Here is a 22,501-nt window from a genome sequence, read left to right as displayed (position 1 = left end):
GTCAATTCAGCAGAGGCCGAGTATATGGCAGCAAGTTTGGCTACATGCGAGGCTATATGGATGAGGAAGATCCTGGTCGGGTTGTTCAGTTCATGCTTGGAGCCTACATTGATTTATTGTGACAACCAGAGTTGCATTAAACTCTTGGCTAATCCAGTATTTCATGATAAATCTAAGCACATTGACATCAGGTACCATCATATCAGAGATTGTGTGCAGCGAAGAATCATGTTACTTTCATACATTCCAACGGAGGATCAGGATGCTGATATCTTGACGAAGGCGCTCACCAGGAGAAAATTCAAATACCACCGAGGCAGGATAGGGGTTGCTGATAATTCATATCTTGTTGAGAGGGAGTGTTGAGAATGCAAAAAGATGATGGAGCTTAGTAAAAAGAAGTCGCCTTCACTAAGTGGGCCCGCAGGCTATTTTTGGCGCAAAGTCTATTTTTAGACATATGGATCATGGTCTATGAGTTTCAGGATGCTATTTGTGGATGATTGCTCATGTTGGTAAAAATAGATGGACTTCTATTTTTAGACATATGGGCGGTTTCTATTTTTAGACTGCCAGGCTAAAAATAGAACAGTCGAATATTATTGTCTCATAATAATATTTGGACTATAAACATTATCTTATCCTCTTGGAGCACTTCAGTTTGAGCTATAGATGGGCACATGTAGCTGTCAGAAGGAAATATGCTTTTCTTGTGGGTCAGTTGAGCTATTTCATGCAGGACTTCGGTTAGAACTCATGCGGTTGAGTTTGGTGGAGTTGATTAAGGAGTTGATGGAGTTGTGTTCAGTTTGACTTGGTTGAACTAGTTGTATTTAGTTTAAATGCAAATACAATAGTGATGAGTGATTTGAATTAATTGTTAAATTAATTCACTAATTATTAACTCATAAAGCAACTAAAGAATACATCAGTTAACTCAGTGCATGGACAGTTTAGAGGAGACAAGTGTTAGAGGTTGAGATTGCTATCAGTTATGACTATAGTTGTGCATGAGATCTTGCACAATCAGTGGGATTGAGTAATGCCAATGAGGATTGCGTGGTTTAGGCAAGGAAATATGAGTTTGGTTCAGCCATTCATCATTATTCTCATGCAGGATTGCACAGTGGATGTAGGAAAACTGTGGAGGAGATTTGAGGCTTCGGATTTGAGCTATTTTGTGTGTAACAGGTGGAGATAGTACTGAGTACTTGTGAGGAGTATTGTACTATGTATTGTTACATGTTCTCAATCAATATAATATACAGATAGTGTGGGGTTTTCAATTGTATGCTTTCCTTGGGTTACATACTGTGTTAGTGTGCGCATGCTATTGATGTTTCATTGTTTTTAATGCTGCTAAATTGATGATCAACGTAGAGGAGGTTATGTATTATGCATGTGTTCCGCAATAGTGTATAATGGGGATAATCTCTATGAATAAGTGTCAAATTATTCAAAATTTCTACAATATAGATATATATATATATATATATATATATATATATCTGTGTGTGTGTGTGTGTAATGTTCGAATGATTATGGAGCACCCAAGGGCTGCGGTTAGTTGTAGTTAGGGGTGACCCATACCAAGGCCAAAGGCCGGGACACGAACCTGTGCCTATGAAGAGTTGGAGGGCTTAGCCCTAAGGGCTAGTTCATGGAACCAGGTAGCTATGTGCTACGATCAGGGTGAGGATCAAACTTTGAATTGGACAATGAAGATCCATCCCCAAGATCAATGGTTAGTATAATGGCGAGGCTTCCTCCCTATGACATAAGAAATGGGAAGGGGGACCCCCGATTTAATCACAATTGTTTATTGAGTCGTGGGAGAGAAATGGTTGGAAATGTGGTGGGGATTTTCCCCTGTGATGTAAGCAAAGTGAGGAGGAGGTCCTGCTAATCATCAGATCAATCGAACAAGAATGGACTTTCAGATGGTGGAGGGTCATTGATATATATATATATATATATATATATATATATATATATATATATATATATATATATAGATATATATATATATATATATATATATATATATAGGTAATGGTGGAGGGGTAATATAAATTACAAGTTAGCGAGGTAATCCACGTGGCTAAGTGCCACCAACCCCATAAGAGCCATCAACTACTTGGTAGAGTAGAGATATGCCATGTGCGAACCACATAACAAAAAAATAGAGGCGGATCATTAAAATCATAAGACTTTAGAAGACCCTAATTTGCAATCCTGGAGTCCAAATTGGACAAAATTTATATCACCAAAAAATTCATGTTGATACGGAAATGATGATAAAATTCATATTAAGTCCTAAAATATCAGAAGAAAGTTAAAAAAATTACCCCATTTCCCTAACTGTAACAAGGAGGTTAGATTAACATAGTAAGTACACTCCCAAGGGTAAGGGGGTGTGTTTACAAGTGGTAACAGAGCATCTAGGTTCAACATTTGCACTCGATAGGCTCTATCATGGGAAAATAATGGTTCAAACCCTTGGGAATAAGTTGGTATTCTGTTATAGAGTTAATAGAGTAAAGGGGTTTCATATTGAATTTTAGAAAATGGATAAAGAAAATGGTTAGGTGTTAAAAGTAGATCTGTGATCAATTGATTGCATGTATAGTTGATATGCTTACCTTGTGATTTCAATATGTAGCATGGTACTAATGATTGATATGATTTTATTTTTATTGATGTACTAACTTATAATGTATTGTTCAGCTAGCCTTGCATCAACGGATTTCCAACAACAAGCCAAGGTGATAACATCTATTATGTATTTGATTTTTTTTTTAAATCTAATAGTTATGTATGTGTATGAAAACACATAATACAAGAAGACGCTAAGGATTAAAGAGATTAGTACAGGAATGATGCAATACATCTCTAAGCAATCACATCATGGATATGAAGAAGTAAGGACAATTGAAGAAGAAAGATCAATTGGCCGAGGCGGAGGGTCAGAATCTCCTAACCTAATGGATACCTTGAGGAGCCTAAGGGTAAAGATTAGGAGTTTTATGATTGATAATGAAAGGTTGGTAAGGGCTCAAGAAACGCGGGCTTAGGTAAATGCAATCATACTACAAATCCTTTTTGAATTATAGAGACAGAGATGGTATGATCTAGGGTTTAGTCATAGAGAAAGTTAGAGCCCTTTGGAACGAGAAGAGAGACTAAATGAGGAAGTTGGTACAAGGTCCATGAAGAGGCATAGGTAGGAAAGTGAAGTAATTTTGAGAGGGAATGCACCATTGAGTATCCCCGAGAGAAGAACTAGCACTTATGGGCATCACTGTGGCAGACATTCTAGTTCTAATACCAAGAGGATCATTTTTATATGCCATTTTATCACACCTGATAAATAGGCCTTCAACTGGATCAATCAACATCCTTTGACCTCCTTTTCATCATCCTTGCACAAAGCCTTAAGCATGACTCACTCTAATCCCCAAGTTTTTGCGTGAAAGCACCTTGTTTCAGTCATATTAAGGACCAACATACCTTGGTCTCTTACTAGCCAACGTTGACTACCAAGTTTCCCTACTTTGCACCTATGCTTATCACCAACAAGTTTCTCAATATTGGGGGTGTGCTGATTAAAGAAATTTGAGAAAATGAGAAAGAATCTCGAAGATTCCTCTTCCAAAAGCTTCTAGGATCTATTGTAACAATTTACCTCAAATAAAATTATCGAACCCTATCCTATCCTACCTTGGAGTTTGCATTCCTTATCCCTTGATCTCATCCTCCCATCAAGAGTAGATCTCATGCTCATAGTGGTAAAAGGATAAGAATTCATGAACTACCTCCTTCACCTATAGATTTACTACCATCTATAGGCAAGGGGTTTTATTTTGGAGAGTTATTCTACCCTTATGTCGTTGATGTGAGATATATTTTCATGCATTAGGTTGATTAGAGGTGCACTTTCTGACAAGGAAAGGACAAGTCAAATTGGAGGAGATCTTCTACAAGATCAACACCTATTTTTTTTGTAACTCATTCCATTCCTATTAATGCAAAGAGTTCTTTTTTTTCCTATATATGATGTTATGATTTCATATATTTCAATACCATTTTGATCTATTGAATAAATTGATTAGATGATGTGACCAGGGAAAATTTAAGAACCACCCTAAATTTCTATGTATAATAAATGGGCTAATCCCCATGATACATAGGAAAAATGGGAGGCGATTTTATCAATAATATAATATGTATATATAATTTTTTTTGTGAATCTCTCACCAGATTATATTATCTTGTACAGTGATGGAGAATCTTTCAATGAATTATAAGATCTTGTAAGATCTTGGCAAATCTTTTACTGAATAATAAAACATTATGAAGTGTTAGCGAATGTTTTGTTAAAGTATGAAACCATATATGATAATAACATATATGTTTGGAAAACATATTCGTTAAATTGTAATATACTAACATATATGTTTGGAAAAAGAAACATAATTTTCTCTTCCTACAAACAATGTTCCAAGTTTAGTGGCCATGTTTGTCAAGGTTCTTACAATACACTCTTTCATATCCTTCTATTAGTTTTGATAATATTCCACAACAAAGTTCTTGTAGGTGTTGATATTGAAAACGAGTTCTGTCAAGGTAGGAGAGATTAATCTTTTCTCTACAACTTTTGTCAAGCTACCACTTTTTTCAAGTTATCAAATTTCTTTCTTATTCCATAGAATCCAACAGCGAGATAAAAAAAACACATCAAGTTTGTTTACCCCAACACGCCAACAAGTAGCAAGCCCAAACTATATTATATAAGAAAATATTAGGTATCCCAAGTGCTTGAAGGGGACCTAATTGAAAGAAGTGACCATTGTGAGAATCCTTCCAATCAATATATGAATATATAAATGTAGATTTATTATTATTTTAATTGGAAATATTCCATTAAATAATAAAATTTAATTACGTCTCTCCCAATCTAAATTTCTTATTAGCATAATTCACTACCCTCATAGGTTCCACATTTTTTAATAGCGTTGTAACATGTAGATTAATTTCCTTTTTCGTGAACAATCTCCACCTTTTAGGAAAATATGGTGCAGTGGCTCCAACCCCTACTGATCATTAGGACAAACTAAGAATATCATAGAAGATGAAAGGTTGTACAAACCAACTTATTTTTCAAACAACTAATCCAACATCAGCAAATAAACTTTTTCATGAAGATATCATATTGAGAATGTTTGAAAAATGGTGAGAAATCTTTTGCGAGGGTGATGTGGAAAGAGTGATAAGGTTTCATTGTTTTAAATTTTTTTTGTTAAATAAGAAAAAGTTAAAAACCAATATTAATGGAGATATTGGTATTTTTTACTAAATTTTGTGAAGTGACTAAATGTGGCTTTAACCATTCACCTTAAGATGTTTTTACAATATAATTTCCTAAGTCCATTTAATATCTTCATTATCATAAAAACCAACCTATATCCATCTTAACTCCACATCTACCACTCTTAGGGGGATGAAATCTATTTATCCTTCTGAGCACTTGGTAGCCCCAGAATTAAGATGGATCTAAGATGATAGAATTTCCCCTTTAAATAGTCTATGCTCACATGAATACCATGGTATTACCATGGGTCAATACCATGGGTTATCATAAAACTGGAGCTTAAAAATTACTATTAGTAATTTATAAAAATTAATAAAATTAATAATTGATTTTTATTTTATTTTTTATTTTAACCAAGTTAAAATGTTTAACATACAGTAAATTACAACATCCATTTTTACTCTTGATCCACCAAGCCCCGAGAGGGATAAAATATTTTTTCACTCTATGCTAGTTTGCATATCACGATATTTGATACCTTTGGGGCTTAGTAGATCCCGAGTAAAGATGGATCCATGCTAGTTTAATTCCCCCATTTAAATAGGCTACATTCCACGTGAATACCATGGGTCAATACAATGTGCCATTTTTATTTTTATTAATACTAATATTAGGGTTAATAATATTTTTTTGCATGGTATTAACAATAATCTAGCCCATGGTATTTGGCCCATAGTATTTTGGGCATAGGTTTCACCTAAATATAACGCATTTTTTGGGTAAGGTGACTTATATATATATATATATATATATATATATATATATATATATATATATATATATAATGTTTTATTTGTTTACCATACCTCTCGTTTATTTATATTTTTATTAATTTACCATACCTCTTTTACAAATATGGTATTTAGCCCATAGGATTCACTTAAATAAAACCTCTTTTCTTAGCCTTCATAAATAGAAACAGGGTTATGGACTAAGTATAAAAAGAGGTTTTATTTATTTACCATACGTCTAGTTTATTTATATTTATATTTATTTACCATACCTTTTAAGTAAGTATAAAAATAGGTTTTATTTATTTACCATACCTCCACTTTATTTATATTTTTATTTGTTTACACCCTTGTATGTATATAAGGTGACTTATGGAGTAAATATAAAAAGTGTTTTATTTATTTACCATACCTCTCATTTATTTATATTTTTATTAATTTACCATACCCCTTTTATAAATATGGTATTTGGCCCATAGGATTCACTTAAATAAAACCTACTCTTGAAAATTAGGGTTAATGGAAGGTTGTAACTCCTAATTTCAAGGGATAAATTTACCTTTTTTACCCTCCCTTAAAATAAGGTGGGCTATTTGAGGCGATTTGTAAAAATGTACTATGATACAAAATATTCGCCCACTAAACATTTAAAACCCCTTAATTTCACCAAAGGGTAAACATTCGCCCCTAAAATTTTCCATGGATGTGACATATATTATGTGGATCGTTGGCTTGAATGCTCCAATCACTATTATTTTTGCTTCCTCCTCCTCCTCTTCCTAACAGCTCATCTTCGGTTGCTTATATCAATATCATATCATATTATACTATTTAGGCTGATTCATGGATTGTTCTAGATGAAAATATCATCCATAGTTTTAGCGACGAAATGCCACTTAGCCCCATTTAACTTGATTATGAATCCATCTATTTGGCTTGTGCAGCTCATGCCTTCTCTTTGATGAATTGGGTTGATTAATCATTGGATGATGGCACGTATTCTAATCCATTCCCTCATATATTATCTATCAATGAGAGCATCATGTAGACCGTGATGCAGAAGGTGCGTTGTGAGACGGTCATCACCATCGCTCATCCTTACTAGATTCCATTGAGGATAATCTCAGTAATGTGTATCTACCCAATGTCATAGAGTCTTTTACGAATTTCGTTTCTATCCACAAAGTTAATTCTAAGAAGAATCTCTTGAATATCGAAGAGATGATACCTCTTGACATCTCTATTAAACTGGGTATTTTTAAAAATATACACATTGGTGCATCTTGCTCTCCATTTGAGATTGAGACCTATAAATCCCTATTTCAGCAGTTTCATGATGTATTTGCCTTGTCCTATAAGGAAATGTCAGGTATTGACACAAATATAGTGGTGCATGAGATTAAAACGTATCTTGATGTTAAACGAGTTCGACAGTGCCTCTGTCAGGTCCATCCAAAGAATGTTATCATGCTATAAAGTGGTTGAAAAACTCCTTTATGCTAGTTTCATCTACCCCATTCCTTTGACTGATTAGGTGTCGAATATTGTCCTTGTCATGAAGAACGAGGGGACAATCCATGTATGAATTGATATCAAGATGTGAATCATGCTTATCCAAAGGACAATTACCCAACCCTGTTCATCGATCATATTGTTGATGAATATGCTAGTTGTGAAATCTATTCATTCATGGATGGTTTCTTCTAATATAATCAAATCAACATTCTCCCAACTAATCAACCTAAGACTACATTTATCTGTCACTAGGGTACATTTTCTTACTGGAAACTCCCATTTGGTCTGAAGAATGTTGGGGCCACATTTCAACGGGCAATGGATTATGATTTTCCTGATATTAAAAACATCGTGAAACCTTATTTGGATGATCTCCCTACTCATTCTAAGTATCGGGTTAATTACCTGATGTATCTTAGGGACATTTTATTACAGTGTAGACACTATAGTATTCGACTGAATCCACACAAATGTGTGTTCTGTGTTAGTTCTGGTTGAATTATCGGTTTTTTAATTTCAAATCATGGGATTTGTTTCAATCCTCTGAAATTACATGCAATCATTGACCTCCCTACACCTTCTTCACTCGTTCAGCTTCAATGACTTCAAGGAAAAGTTAACTTCCTACAAAGGTTTGTCCCTAATTACATTCAGTTGACCAAAGGATTCACTCACCTACTTAAGAAAGGGGTTCCCTTCCATTGGGACAACGCTGCTCAGAAAGCATTTGATTCCATGAAAGATGTACTAGTTCAAGCATCTCTCTTGTATCCCCTTGATTACGAGCATAACTATTTCTTGTATCTCACTACTGCTATTTCTACTATAGCAATGGTGTTGGTGTAGGAAGACGATGTAGGATCTAAACACCCCATATAATATCTAAGTTGGAATCTCAATGATATCAAGATAATGTATACCCATGTAGAAAATTTGGCTTTAGCAGTTGTTCAAGCCATTCAAAGGTTCCACCATTACATCTTGCTTCGGAAAACCATGGTTGTTTCAGATTGCGACCCTATGACATACATTTTATCGTGTCAATTTATGGGGGGAAATAATCTAAATGGATCATCAGGATATAATAGTTTGACCTGGAATTCAACAAATCCAAGTCTAATAAATCCTTGCTTTTCGCGGAGCTTATGTGTGACCTTTATTCCTCTGATTCTGAATCGACATCTAATGATTCTATCCCTGATGAGTCGTTGTTTTTGATTTCATTATCTAACCCATAGTATGGAGACATTATGATATATCTCATAACTTAGAATTTTCGTTCTGATACCTCTTGCTCTGAGCAGCGACATATTCGATACTAAGCCAAGAATTACATCATCATTGATGATACCCTTTATCGACATAGTATTGATGCGATTTTACAAAGGTACATTATGCATGAGGAGGCCGAGAAAGTACTTGATGAATGCCACTTGGGGGAATGTGGTGGCCATTTTTCTGGTTATGCTACCGCACAGAAGATCTTACTCATTGGTTATTTTTGGCCTTCCATTTTTTGAGACTGCATTCTTGCTGTCCACTAGTGTCATGCATGCCAAATTTATGATCATAAGATTTGTGCTCCACCTGCTCCATTACATCCCCTTATCATTGTCGGACCTTTTACGAAATGGGGTATCGTTTTCATGAAATGCAACCCTCACTCGGTCGAGGGGCATGGTTATATCTTTGTCATAGTAGATTATTTTACTAAATGGGTTGAAGAGATGCCTACATTTAACAATATTCGAGAAACAACTACATGTATCTTTTTCAACCACGTTATCGCATGTTTTGGTGTTTCGTAAGCCATAGTTACGGATCACAGAAAGCATTTTTGGAATCATATGATGACCAAACTAATTGCTAAGCTAGGAATTTTCCCTGAAAGTTCCACTCCCTACTATCCTCAATCTAGTGGACAGGTTTAGCCTATCAATAAAGTTCTCAAAACTATGCTTCAACGTATGGTAGGGGTCCATAAATTGGACTAGAATTTCCTCTTTTATGCTACCTTTTGGTCATACCGAACCTCAGTAAGGACTGCTACAAGATTTACACCCTTTCATATTTTTATCGTCTAGAAGCAATCCTTTCAATTGAATGTGAGATTCCTTCACTGAAACTAGCTATTGAAATTATTCCTGCCACTTTTCTAGAAGAGAACATCTTTTACATTTGACCCGATTAGATAAGACACGACATGATGCCTCTATAGCTAATGAAGCTCATAAAAGATGTATCAAGGACCAATAAAACAAAAGCGTCAAGCCTCGTGTCTTCTCAAAAGGAGACCTTGTTGTTTTATATGGCCAATAATCAGATAAGCTAGGATCAAGAAAGTTCCAATCTATGTGGTCAAATCCATATATTCTCAAGCGTTTTATTACAAAAGGGGCCTATGATTTAGTCAATTTTTATGGAATTGCAGTGGCACATCCTAGGAATGGGTTGTACCTAAAGAAATACTATGCTTGATCTCATGCGTAGTAACATTGTGTACATACTGTCTATAGGTGTGTTGAGTGTCTTGACCACTACGTGTCAACGAACCATAGTATTACACCCCTTTTTTCACAAAAGGGATAGTGCCTGATCGACATGTTCATGCCATTCAACTATCATCATCAACCTGATCATCATGTTATATTGTAAACCTTGTCTACATGTATAAATTGTAAATAATCTCAGCAGATCCGTGTCGTGTATGTAATTGCCTAGGTAATCCCTATTTTCTAGTGACGATTTACATTCCGGGAGGTTTTTTGTCTCACCAATCTATTCTCAGATGGTTGGCAGAGTTTTCCTTCAGCCTTACTCCAATGCCAGAATGAATTTTTTCATTGGGATCTTAGGGGAGTCTTAGTGTTATAGATCGAGTGTGTGTAAAAGTGATTTGGGAATAATCCTAACTATCTAGTTAGGTTATTTTATTACAAATTTCTTAGTCCTTTGGATTATATCTTGTGTCGCAGAATTGGGTAGTCTGTGAGGGTCTTTTGCAAATGGGTTTTCCCCCTTGAGATGTAAAAAATGTAAAAAATCATGATGTAAAGTGCCTTGAGGGTTAGAAAAACAATTTATCCCCTCATAGGTTAATTAATTAAATTTTGTGGCCAAAATTAATTAAAATCCTAAACTAGAAATTTGATTTATTCTAGGTCCTAGGTAAATTTAAATTCTCTAAAGGCAAAATTCGCGGGTCCTTTAAAAATTAAATTTTAAGAGGTCTAGGGACTAAGATTAATTGATTATTTTTATAAATTTTAAGCCTTTTGTCCCTGGGGTTAAGTAAAAGTCAAAATTTTGAGGAAATTAATTCAAAAATTTAATTTTTGAATTAATTAAAATTCATTTAATTGAAAAATTCAAATTTCCTCAATAAATTAAGATTTCGACAGATGATATTAAAAGAAATTTTAATCCTCATCAACAGTCGAGATTGCTTTGACGAGGATCACTCGAACTAGTCATTGGAGGATTTATCTTTAAATAGGAGGTCATTTTGTCAGTCAGATTGATCCGATCTCTGGATCGTTTATTAAGCGAAAAGCTCTCTTGCAATCTTTTTATGAGCAATAAAGAAAGACTTTGGAGTTAATTTATGTTGGTGTTACTCTTTGTGGAAACACTGTAAGGTGTGTCATTTTCATGTATAGGTTAATTTTTAGCCATTGATGTAGCTGTTTGAAGAGTGATTTGAGTATAGGTATCTTGCTCAGTCGCTGGGGTTTGAATGATAATTTAAGTTTTGAATATAATAGTAGGTATCTCTATTTATTTGAATTTTATTATCGTTTTCTCACTCTATGTTGATGGTTAAATTGAGTTTTGTAGGAAATCCTTGATTATTAGATCATTGGGCGTTTGGGGAAGTTCTCGACTTAACCAACCAACTTTCGATCCGTGTTTTCTGAAGAGCCCAACTTAAATTTGATCCCAAGCTTATCATAAGATATTTTTTTATGGATGACGCATGAAGGGTTTTGAGCTCAGTACCTTCTCTAAAATTCAAAAAAAATATTTTTTTTTAGTGATAAATCGATAGATCAGGCTATTGAGAGCCTCAGATCATCAGATCTAGGAGTGGAGTTGGACTCACACTCCCTAGATCTGATAGATCTACCATTCATGTACACAGATGTGTAATAAATTTTCAATTTTCTGACTTGGGTTTTCCGGGTTTTAGTTTTTTTTTGGGTTATTGTACATATCGTTTGGGTGTTCCTTGTTGTCTTGCAGCTACAGATCTGAAGGAGAAAAATGTGTAGAGTCCAGATTTCAAATTTAAATTCAGATCTGAAATTTTTTAAGGGTTTTACTGGTAATCTTAACCTGGTAAATTTATCTTCGGTTCTTCGACTTCAATTTCTCTGCTGCCTGGGTTTTCATCAGAAGAAAATTTCGATTTTGTTTTCATTGTCGTTTTTTGAAAAATTTCGAAATTATTTTTACTGTCTGAGTTTGGTTTTCTTTTAACTTTTAAGATCTAGAAAAACTTGGTTGTCTTCCTACGTTTTTCTCACTCATATCCCTTAATGTCGGTGGCAACCATATCTGCATTTCAAAATTTCAAACTTTCTCTCTGCCTGAAAACCCTCACGCATCCTCAATCCCCTCGTAGCCTTTCTCGTTATGTATTTTCTTCCTTGTTGCTCCATCCAGTTCCTTCAAGCCCACATTTGCATCTTCAAACCCTCACTCAGTCCCTCATTTTGTCTGCTTGCACGCTGCCATAAAAACCCGCAGCTCTCCATCGTTGCCTTATTCCTCCCTCCATGCAGCCATTTCCTTTGTCTAGCTCTCTTCACCATCGTAGCCTCCTCCAGCTCCATCTGCGTGTTGTCCCTAGCCAAGCTGAACCTACGTAACCTCCTCACTCTTCTCGCAGCTCCTTCAAACCTCCACGCAACCCATCAGATTTTCGCTGCCAAAAGCTCAACCCTCATTCCAACACCCCTCGGTCTCTCCTCCCTCCATGCAGTCTCTCCCTTTCCCTTCGAGCTCTCCTTCATTTGCTGCCCAGACCTGCGTATTCCTCCTCCTACGCTCTCTGCGTATTAACTTGTGCACAACAACAAAACAAGCTTTTGATTTTTTTTTTTTTTTTTTGTATACATAATTATGATTAGGTTCAAGTTTGGTTATTTCTTTTGATAATTCTTTTTTTTTTTTTTTTTATGTACTTTTAAGTTTGTATATAGTTAGGGTGTATACATTTTTGATTTCATTAAAACTTAGGTTAGGTTTCATTAAAAAATAATAAATTTCGATTTAGTTTTTTGTTTTTTTGTTTTTTTTTTTTTTTTTATGATTTCAATTTTATGTTAAAAAATCTAAAAACATTAAAAAAAAATCCTAAAAATCTAATAAATTAAAAAAGTATCTTAAAATCCTAAATATTTCAAAAATAAAAAATATATAAAAATTATTTTGACAATTTATTTTATTTTATTTTTTATTTTTTTATTTAAAAAAAGTCTAAAAATTATAAAAATTAAAAACCTAAAAAAAAAAACCTTAAAAATAAAAAGTAAACAAATATTAAAAAGGAGGGCGCTTCATTTTTTTTTATGTGATTTTGGGACTTTCTAAAAAATTTAAATCAAAAGCATTTTTCGCATTTAAATATTTTAAAATTTTTTATGTGACCTCTGGCCCATTAAAAAAATAAAAAATGATTGAATCTTTTGATTTATTTGGGTCACATTTAAAAAAAACATTTGATTAATCATTTACCACATTAAGTCTTGCTTAGCATATTGAAAAATGTTTTCCTAAGGACTAATCAAATTTGTCAAGGATAAAATCTAAGGGATAATTTTTGTGGTATCAACATTTTTTCTTCTCTATAGTTAAATGTGCTTAATTTTTCATATATAAAGATTAACTATAGGAAAGTGGTAAATTTTCCTAGATTTGGGTTACTAAGCATAAATCTTTCAATTCTAGGATTTGAATTGGTTAGCATTTAAATTTCATGGTTGTTTAAAGTATTTGGATCCCTTGAAATTTAATTGCTAGAACATTGTGCATCTGTTGAATATCTTGCATCTATCTATCACCATTGTTTGAATTATTTAATGCTCATTACATGTTAGACATTTGGCAAATATTTTCAAGCATTCATTAAAGAATTTTGTCGTGGAATTATAATAGATTGTGCATCTTTGTCTCCTAAGCTAAGCATATCTTTTGAGCATCTGTTGACATTGATATCGAATTGAAAAGTTGTTTTTGTTCTCTTTGAGCTCAATTGTATCAAGAAGATTTGAAATAAGATGGTGTTTTAATTATAATATCTTCAAGAGTTTATTTTCTAAGTCTTCATCTACAAAAGTGAGCATTTAATTTTGGAGATTGAAGGCTTTTGCGACGCAAGTGTTTTCCCATCCTCGAGTTTAATTTCATCTCATCTTCCGGTGCAATTGCATATAAGTTAAATTTGCATAGATAAAATTTACTTCCAAGCATAAGCTTGGTTGATAGGCAAATAGATATCCATCCGTCTTTTCTTGAGAAGCCTGTCTTAATAGTACTTAAAACGGTGACCTTGCAGTTGTCAGAGCCACAGTTCTCTGCAGCACCGAAGGCACTGGGTATGTTAGAATTTCAGGAGAGGTATCGTTAATAACACCTTAGTGTGCTTCTCTTGATCTTCTCTCTGCCAATTACGATGAAATCAAGCTCAACACAAAAAGGATTGAAGGGTTCAAATTAAAATAGGCATTTAGCTAAATTAACCAAGATTATTGCATCTCACATTAGTTTTAGGATCTGCATTTCATATAAAATAGTCATTCATCTAAGCAGTAGTTGCTAATCGATTACTTGGTCTTAATTTCCCTAGCAAGATCACTGAATCCATAAGGCACTGGTATCAATCATTTAAAATCTAATCAAATCCTATTAGTCTTGCTACATCTTAATCAAGTACTTGATCGCTTCACTATGTTTCCCAAACTGGCTGGTACCCAACTAGTTCTTCTTCATTCAACTTTTCCTTAGGGTCCACCCCCCTTAGCCTACTATAGGGAGACAACTTAAATGGAGAGATTGGGGATCAGGGTGACAAAACCCGATCTGAGTCGTTGTCACAGTGCCTAGACATTCTGTGCGACAACAGATTGTATTGGTATTGTGTTTCTTTAGAGTTTCCTAAGGTTTCTATTGATCCATTTTACGTTGGTATGCATATGTAGGCATCCCTTGAAACATATTTTGGTTATGTTGTTGCTGTTATTCATAGTACTCGAAACCTATCCTACGCAACGTGGGCTACCTTTGCTCCAAATGGTGAGTTAGTGAGTTTACAAGGGATTTGTATTGGTTGCTCTACCAACAACATCGTTGAGTATAGTGAAGTGGTCAAGTTATTGTCTGATGTTATTTCACATGGTATCTGCTGTTTAGTCACCAGACTTGAATCACAACGTGTGGTACTACAACTTGCTAATGTTTATTCGGTCAGAAGTCCTACCATCTTGTGTATGTTTTAAGGGTTTGCCTTCTAGAAAGACATTTTGATTCCATACAATATGAATACATTTATAGAAATCTAAGCACATTGACAGATGCACTTACTAATCATGTTTTATATCAACATTTGCAACAAATGTAAGTAAGTTTCAATAAACATCATATCATTGAAAACACAATAGGAACACGAAAAACTGAAGATATATATATATATATATATATATATATATATATAAAGTTTGGTTTTACAAAAAAATTCCCGACGCACATATGGCCACATGGTGCATATAAAAACTACATGCAAATATCTAAGTGGACTAATCAAAGTGCTAATGGTAGCAAGCCACTACACAAGCTATATTTTGTAGTAGCCAACAAATACAACTAGGCAATCCAATAGTGTTTTGTTGAAGTCACATCAAAATCTGGTTGATCGTGGTCTCATTTATCCCATGTGTCAACCCCTCCATGTGGCGCTCTACCTTTGTTAGGAACTTGGTGACATTAAGATCCCGTAGAGAATCCCGTCCTACTACAGAAACCTGTGTTGGTTCTACTGCTGCATGTGGTAGTTCTCCTGCACAACATAAATATGAAGCACCTATTGATCGAAAAAGCCTAATATCTACATGAAAAATCAATAGTTTAAGTCTCGGAAACATAAAAAACACAAAAAATTGTAAAACTTTCAAAAATTTAAATGGTCGAAATATCTTACCTATAACATCCCATTGCTCACCCTAAGGAAGCATGAGCTCAGGGTTGTCACGGAAATCCATCCCTGCATATGGATAATCATTGATCATAATGAATTATCTATGCAGCCATCCAAAGAAGGCTGGTGAGAAACTAATCACTAGCGGACCTGCATGTTGGGACATATGATCTATCCACCTCCTCATCTATGGTACCCTCAGATCAATGGGCTCAAGTGTAATCTACTGAGGTTGTAGTAATGGAATCCATTCTAGGGTAAAAGAGACCAAGATGGAACTATATCCAAAGTTTTTCAACTTGCCCTCTCTTGCTTTAGACAATTGTTCTTTCATACTGAACAACACTCCCTCACTCCAGTTAAAGACTATTGGCTCCAAACACTCCACACAATACTGTATGTATGATCTACTAACTACATGAATTGTTAAACTACCCACCAATATGGAAATTCTGAATAACAACGTTCTTAAGGGAAAATTGGTTACATCTTTTATGCTAACATTTCCCTCTCTTGTTGGCTTGTATCAAGGTCTGTAGTAAGTAGTGATATAATCTTTCACCGTTTCTCCAGTCATTCTCTCACCTAGTATAGAGACGGGGACACCTTTTCTAGATAAACCTATCATAAAATATATTGCCTCTATTATTACCTCAAGTAGATGTTCCCCAAATTTGAATGTATGTGCTTGCACATCCCATGAATGAACAAGATATGCTAGTAGTTCCATTTGTTGCCTCATACCAGGAAGATAGAATAATTTCAACAATCCATAGTCTTTTAGTGCCTAGATGGTAGCAGGATCATTAGCTACATTTAAATCTTGTTCTTCATGTTCTCTTTCTCTCCAGATAAAAGCCATTTTGTGCTAATGAAGACCTAAAACATCAAGAAGAGACTCATTAGGATCCTTTCCATGCAAGAAAACTCAAAATTTTTAAAGGGAAAATACTAAAAAAAAATTGGATTTGCACCCAATGCACCCCAAAGAGGAGAGAAAATGTGTTTTACCGCTACCCTGTAGTATACCCTCACGTAGGTGCAACACACCTTTCGACTATCTGGGCCTGCGTTGGTCCTAGGGCAAGTTTTTAAAACCCCAAAGCACTAAAAAATGTCTAAAACTTACATGAAATCACAAAATGGGACCACGAATTGAAAGAGAAAGGTCTTATCTCTTACCTAGAAGTGATGAAGCTTGAAACGATCCACCAAATTGAACACAATCAGTTGTAGAAGATCAAGGGCAAAAACTACTCAGAACTCTCACTATTGAAGGTAAATGTGAAATGGTAAATATGAATAGTCATTTTGAATATTTATGGTTGTTTATTCCATTATTTTATTCACATTTAATGTTTTTACCTAGTAAAAACCCATCTTTACCATGAAACAAGTACGTTTAATACTTTTGTGATGTTCTGAGCAGGTCAACAATTGTTTGACGAATTATTGTCGTGTTTGGAACAAATTATTTTGACCAAGGGGAACACTTTTATCACTTTTTTGGGCTCCATAAACCTATGAAAAAGGAAATCCCTAGAGTCTTCTTTCATCTCTTTTCAAACTCCCAAAATATGAAAAGATTGACGAGCACTTGTCTTTCCAAACTAGTTAAACTAAATGAAAAGACATCTACTTAGTATAAGTTTAACCCTTTTCCAGACTAAGATAGTCTAACTACGAAAAAGGAATAACTTATCAGAACATGGCTAATGTAGGTTTTAACCCCATATAGAAATTACCTGTATACGAATTCTAAAACACAACAAATAAACAATGCGAGAGCATAACACATAAAACACATATACACAAAGATTTTCCCCTGGATCCCAAAACTGGGACTACCAGCTTGATTTTTCATTATGTTTTTTTCAATGTTATAATACATGTTTATACATGCCGAAGCATCCAATACCATGGATCGAAAACCATCACATCCAAAACCATGGACCGAAAACCATCGCATCCAAAACCATGTCTGAAAATCATGCACAAAACCATAGGTAGGTCCGCCCAACCTAAGATAGGGTCCAAAAAAAAAAAAATTGGGGCAGCACCCCGAACCCCATAGAAGGGTGTTACCTGCACCCATCAAACCCCCTGTGACCCCCCCACTACGCAATCGGTGCAACGAAGGGGGTGCTCCGCCCCCCCTCTAACCCCCCCGTTAACTATGTAGGCTAGTCGTTGAAAGAATATAACACAACCCAACATTCTTCCACTTGTTGTTTTCTTTCCACAGGGGGCCACAAGATGGATTAGTCATTTATCCAGCCCTGCAACGCCCACTGTTTCTCTACACCAAGAGAACTTATCATAGCTCACAGATTTTGTTAATGCATCTGTTGTATTCTTCAAAGTGTCCACCTTTACCAGCAACACCTTTTTGTCTTCTATCATATCCCTCACAAAGTGATACTGAACATCAATGTGCTATGTCTTTGAATGATATGTAGCTTTATTTGCCAAGAAAATTGCACTTTGGTTGTCACAACCTATCCTTATAGCTCCATGTACTAACCCCATACTTGAACACAATCTCTGCAACCAAACTGCTTCCTTTCTAGCATGAGTGGCTACCATGTATTCTACCTCTGTAGTTGATAGTGCCACTACAGATTGTTTCCTACTCATCCAACTAACTGCATCTCCAAATAGGTTAAACACATACCCACTTGTAGATATTCTCTGATCTAGATCTCCAGCCCAGTCTGCATCAACAAAGCCATGAATATCCAACACTGTCCAATCCTGGTCTTCCTTGGTAGCACAACCATAATCACTAGTGCCACGCAAATACCAAAAAACCCGCTTCAGTATTGTCCAGTGCTCCTTCCCTGGTTTTTACATAAACCTGCTCAATACTCCCACTACATGTGCAATGTTTGGTTTAGTACAAACCATTGCATACATCAGGCTACCGACTACACTTGCATATGGAACACGAGACATGTCCTCTTCTTCTTCTTGTGTCTTGGGACAATGTTCAGCAGATAACCTTACACCTACATGAATAGGAACCTTCACCAGTTTACCATCCTGCATATTAAACCTCTACAATATTTTCTCAACTTACTTCCTCTAGTTTAACCAGAGCTTCCTCTTTTCCAGGTATCTTTTAATTTCCATGCCCAAAATATAGTTTGCAACACCAAGATATTTCATGTCAAATTTGGAGGACAATTGGGTCTTCAAATATTGGATAATTTCTTTGTCATTTCCAACTAGCAACATATCATCTACATACAAGTCCAGATAAATAACACTGTCACCAATTAGTTTAAAATACACACAGTGATATTCTTTGCTTCTAGTGAGCCAAGTCCCCATATAAATGTATCAAATTTCTGATACCACATCCTTGGTGACTTTTTTAACCCATATAGAGATTTCTTTAACTTGCATACCATTTCTTTCTTACCCTTCAATGCAAAACCTTTAGGTTGTTTCATGTAGATCTCCTCTTCCAGATCCCTGTGAAGAAATATTGTCTTCGTATCCATCTGTTCTACCTCAAAATCAAAAGCAACAAAAACAGATAAAAGTAATCTAATAGAAGCTACCTTAGCAAAAGGAGAAAAAATATCACCAAAATCAATTCCTGGCACCTGGGAATAACCTTTTGCTACCAACAAAGCTTTGTATTTCTCCACCATTCCTTCTACATTTGTCTTCTTCTTGAACACCCATTTGCTGCCAATGGGTTTCCTTCCAATTGACAACTCCACCAGATCCCAAGCCTCATTTTTGTGCAAAGATGCCATTTCATCAACCATGGCCTCTTTCCAGAGTTTTCCATCCTCTGAATCTACTACTTCCTTCATAGTTTTGGGATCATCATCAGTAACAAATAAAGTAAAATTTGAATAGAAAGTAGATGGACTATACCTTTCTGGATGCCTTCTTTCTCGAATTGATCTTCTCAAACTCGGAGTTTGTGGCTCTTCGTCTTCTGATTCCTCCTCTGCTGTAGAGACTGATTCTTCCTCCTTAAGCTCAAACTCTATCTTCTCAGGTTCCTTCGGTTGGAATTCATGTTTAATAACATCTTTCACCTCTTTGAACACCATGTCTCAGCTGTACACAAACTTCCATGTTACTGGGTTCCAAAGCTTATAACCCTTTAAACCATCCTTATACCCAATAAAGATGCACTTTTCAGATTTACTATCCAACTTGGTTCTTTTCTCCTTTGGAACATGTACATATGCATCACATCCAAATACCTTCAGATGTGAAAGAGAGGGTTTCTTACCAGTCCATACCTCTTGTGGAGTCTTATCTTCCAACACTGATGAAGGTGATTTGTTGACCAGGTAACATGCTGTCTCCACTACCTCTGCCTAGAATTCCCTTCCTAACCCAACACCATTGAGCATGCTTCTTGCCCTTTCCATCAATGTCTTGTTCATTCTTTCTACAACTCTGTTTTGCTCAGGTGTGTATGGAGTAGTCTTCTGCCGTGCAATGCCACACTTCTTACAAAATTCTTCAAATTCCTTGCTGCAAAACTCTCCACCGTTATCTGTCCTCAACACCTTTATCTTCTTCTTTGTCTGGTTTTCCACCAGAGCCTTAAATTCTTTAAACCTGTCAAAGACATCAGATTTCTTCTTAAGGAAATATATCCATGTATTCTGTGAGAAGTCATCTATAAATGATACATAGTACATAGACTTACTCAGTGATGGAACCTTCACAGGTCCAAACACATCACTATGCACAAGTTCTAATATATGTTTCACCCTCTTACCACCAGAGGGGAAACTCACTCGAATCTACTTTCCATATACACAATTTTCACAGAAATCAAAATCTAGAGAGGTATTACTCATACCTTCTACGATACCTTTACCATGAAGTATTCGAAGGCCCTTCTCTCCAATATGTCGAAGCCTTTGATGCCACAACATGGTCTTCTCTCCAGAGACCACTAGATTTTTTGCTCCACTTTTAGGAACCACAAAGCTATTGCACCCATCAAGAATAATGCTACCTTGTAGCTTGTATAGAGTTCCAATCCAAACTCCCCACATCAATACCAGTGCTCCCTGAACCATCTTGTAGGTATCCTTCTCGAACATTGTTTTTACACTTGCATCATCCAACTTGCTTACAGAAATCAGATTTCTAGGAAATGCAGGAATATGCAGAACACCCGGAAGTGTTCTAACCCTTCCACCTTGCAAATTCAACTTTAGTTTTCCGTGACCAATGATTCTATCCTTCCTATCATCCCCCAAGATGACATCACCACCATTGTATTTCTCATACTCACAGAACCAGTCTCTATGGGGAGTGAAGTGAAAGGGTTCACCTGAGTTGATCAACCATGCCTCATGATCTACATGTGTACTTGAAGAAGCGAAGTACACATCCCCACCTTCATCTGAGGTGGGCTTTGCCTCTGCAGAAGGAGCATCATCATATCCCTTTGCTTTATCAGGAGCTTTAGATTTACAATCCCTTTTGTAGTGCCCTTTCTTTCCACATTTCCAGCACACCACCTTTATAGGTTTTTCTGGAGATTTAGATCTCCCAATTGATGACTTATTTTTGTTTCTGTTCTGGGACCGTCCTCATACAGAAAAGGCATCACCATTCTAGCTCTCCATATTTTTCCGTCTCACCTCCTCTGTAAAAAAGGATGAGACTATTTCATCAAACTGCAAGGCAGTTGTATTGCTACCTATTGCAATAACTAGACTATCCCAAAAATCTGGTAGAGAACACAACAAATTGATGCACTTTACCTCATCTGAAATTTTAATATCAATAGATAATAACTGACTTACCACAATATTAAATGCGTTCAGATGCTCTGTCACCGAGTCTCCATCTTCCATCCTCAGGGTATACAGCTTTTTCCATAGGAACAGTTTATTCACTAGAGACTTAGATTGGTAAAAAGTCCCTAACTTTTCCCACAAAGCCTTAGCCGTAGCTTCCCTTGATACATTTAGCAATACTAAATCTGAGACACACAATCGTATTGTGCTCTTTGCGTTCTGATCCAACTTATTCTATTCTTCATCAGACACTCTCATTGGTTTAGTACCCGGATCTACCACGATCCACTAATATTTATCCACCAACAGATCCTCCATCTTGAGTTTCCACGACTCAAAACTCTGGCCATTAAATTTCTCGATCTTTATCTTCATTTCTCGCCATCTTCTTTCACCACCATAATTGATCTCACAGATCTCCCACTGAACAGGGTCTACCAGAGGCTCGAGCGAAACCCCTCAGTAACAAAGGCGTCCCCTTGAAGAAAAAAAACTCTGATACCAAATGTAGGTTTTAACCCCGTACAAAAATTACCTACATACAAATTCTAAATCACAGAAAATAAACAATGTGAGAGCATAACATATAAAACACATACAAAGAGATTTTCCCCTGGATCCCAAAACTAGTACTACCAGCTTGATTTTTCATTATGTTCCTTTCAATGTTACAATACATATTTATACATGCCGAAGCATCCAATACCATGGATAAAAAACCATCGCGTCCAAAACCATGGACCGAAAACCATCGCATCTGAAACCATGTGCAAAAATCATGCACAAAACCATAGGTAGGTCCACCCAACCTAATATAGAAGGGGGTTGCCTGCACCTAAAACCCCCTGTGACACCCCCGCTATGGAATTGGCGTAAAGAAGGGGGTGCTCCGCCCCCC

This window comes from Pinus tabuliformis, chromosome 9 (assembly GCF_031772625.1).
Source record: "Pinus tabuliformis cultivar Carrire ecotype Pingquan chromosome 9, CPIR1, whole genome shotgun sequence".
In the NCBI taxonomy this organism is placed as follows: domain Eukaryota; kingdom Viridiplantae; phylum Streptophyta; class Pinopsida; order Pinales; family Pinaceae; genus Pinus; species Pinus tabuliformis.
This window is presented reverse-complemented; position numbering follows the sequence as displayed.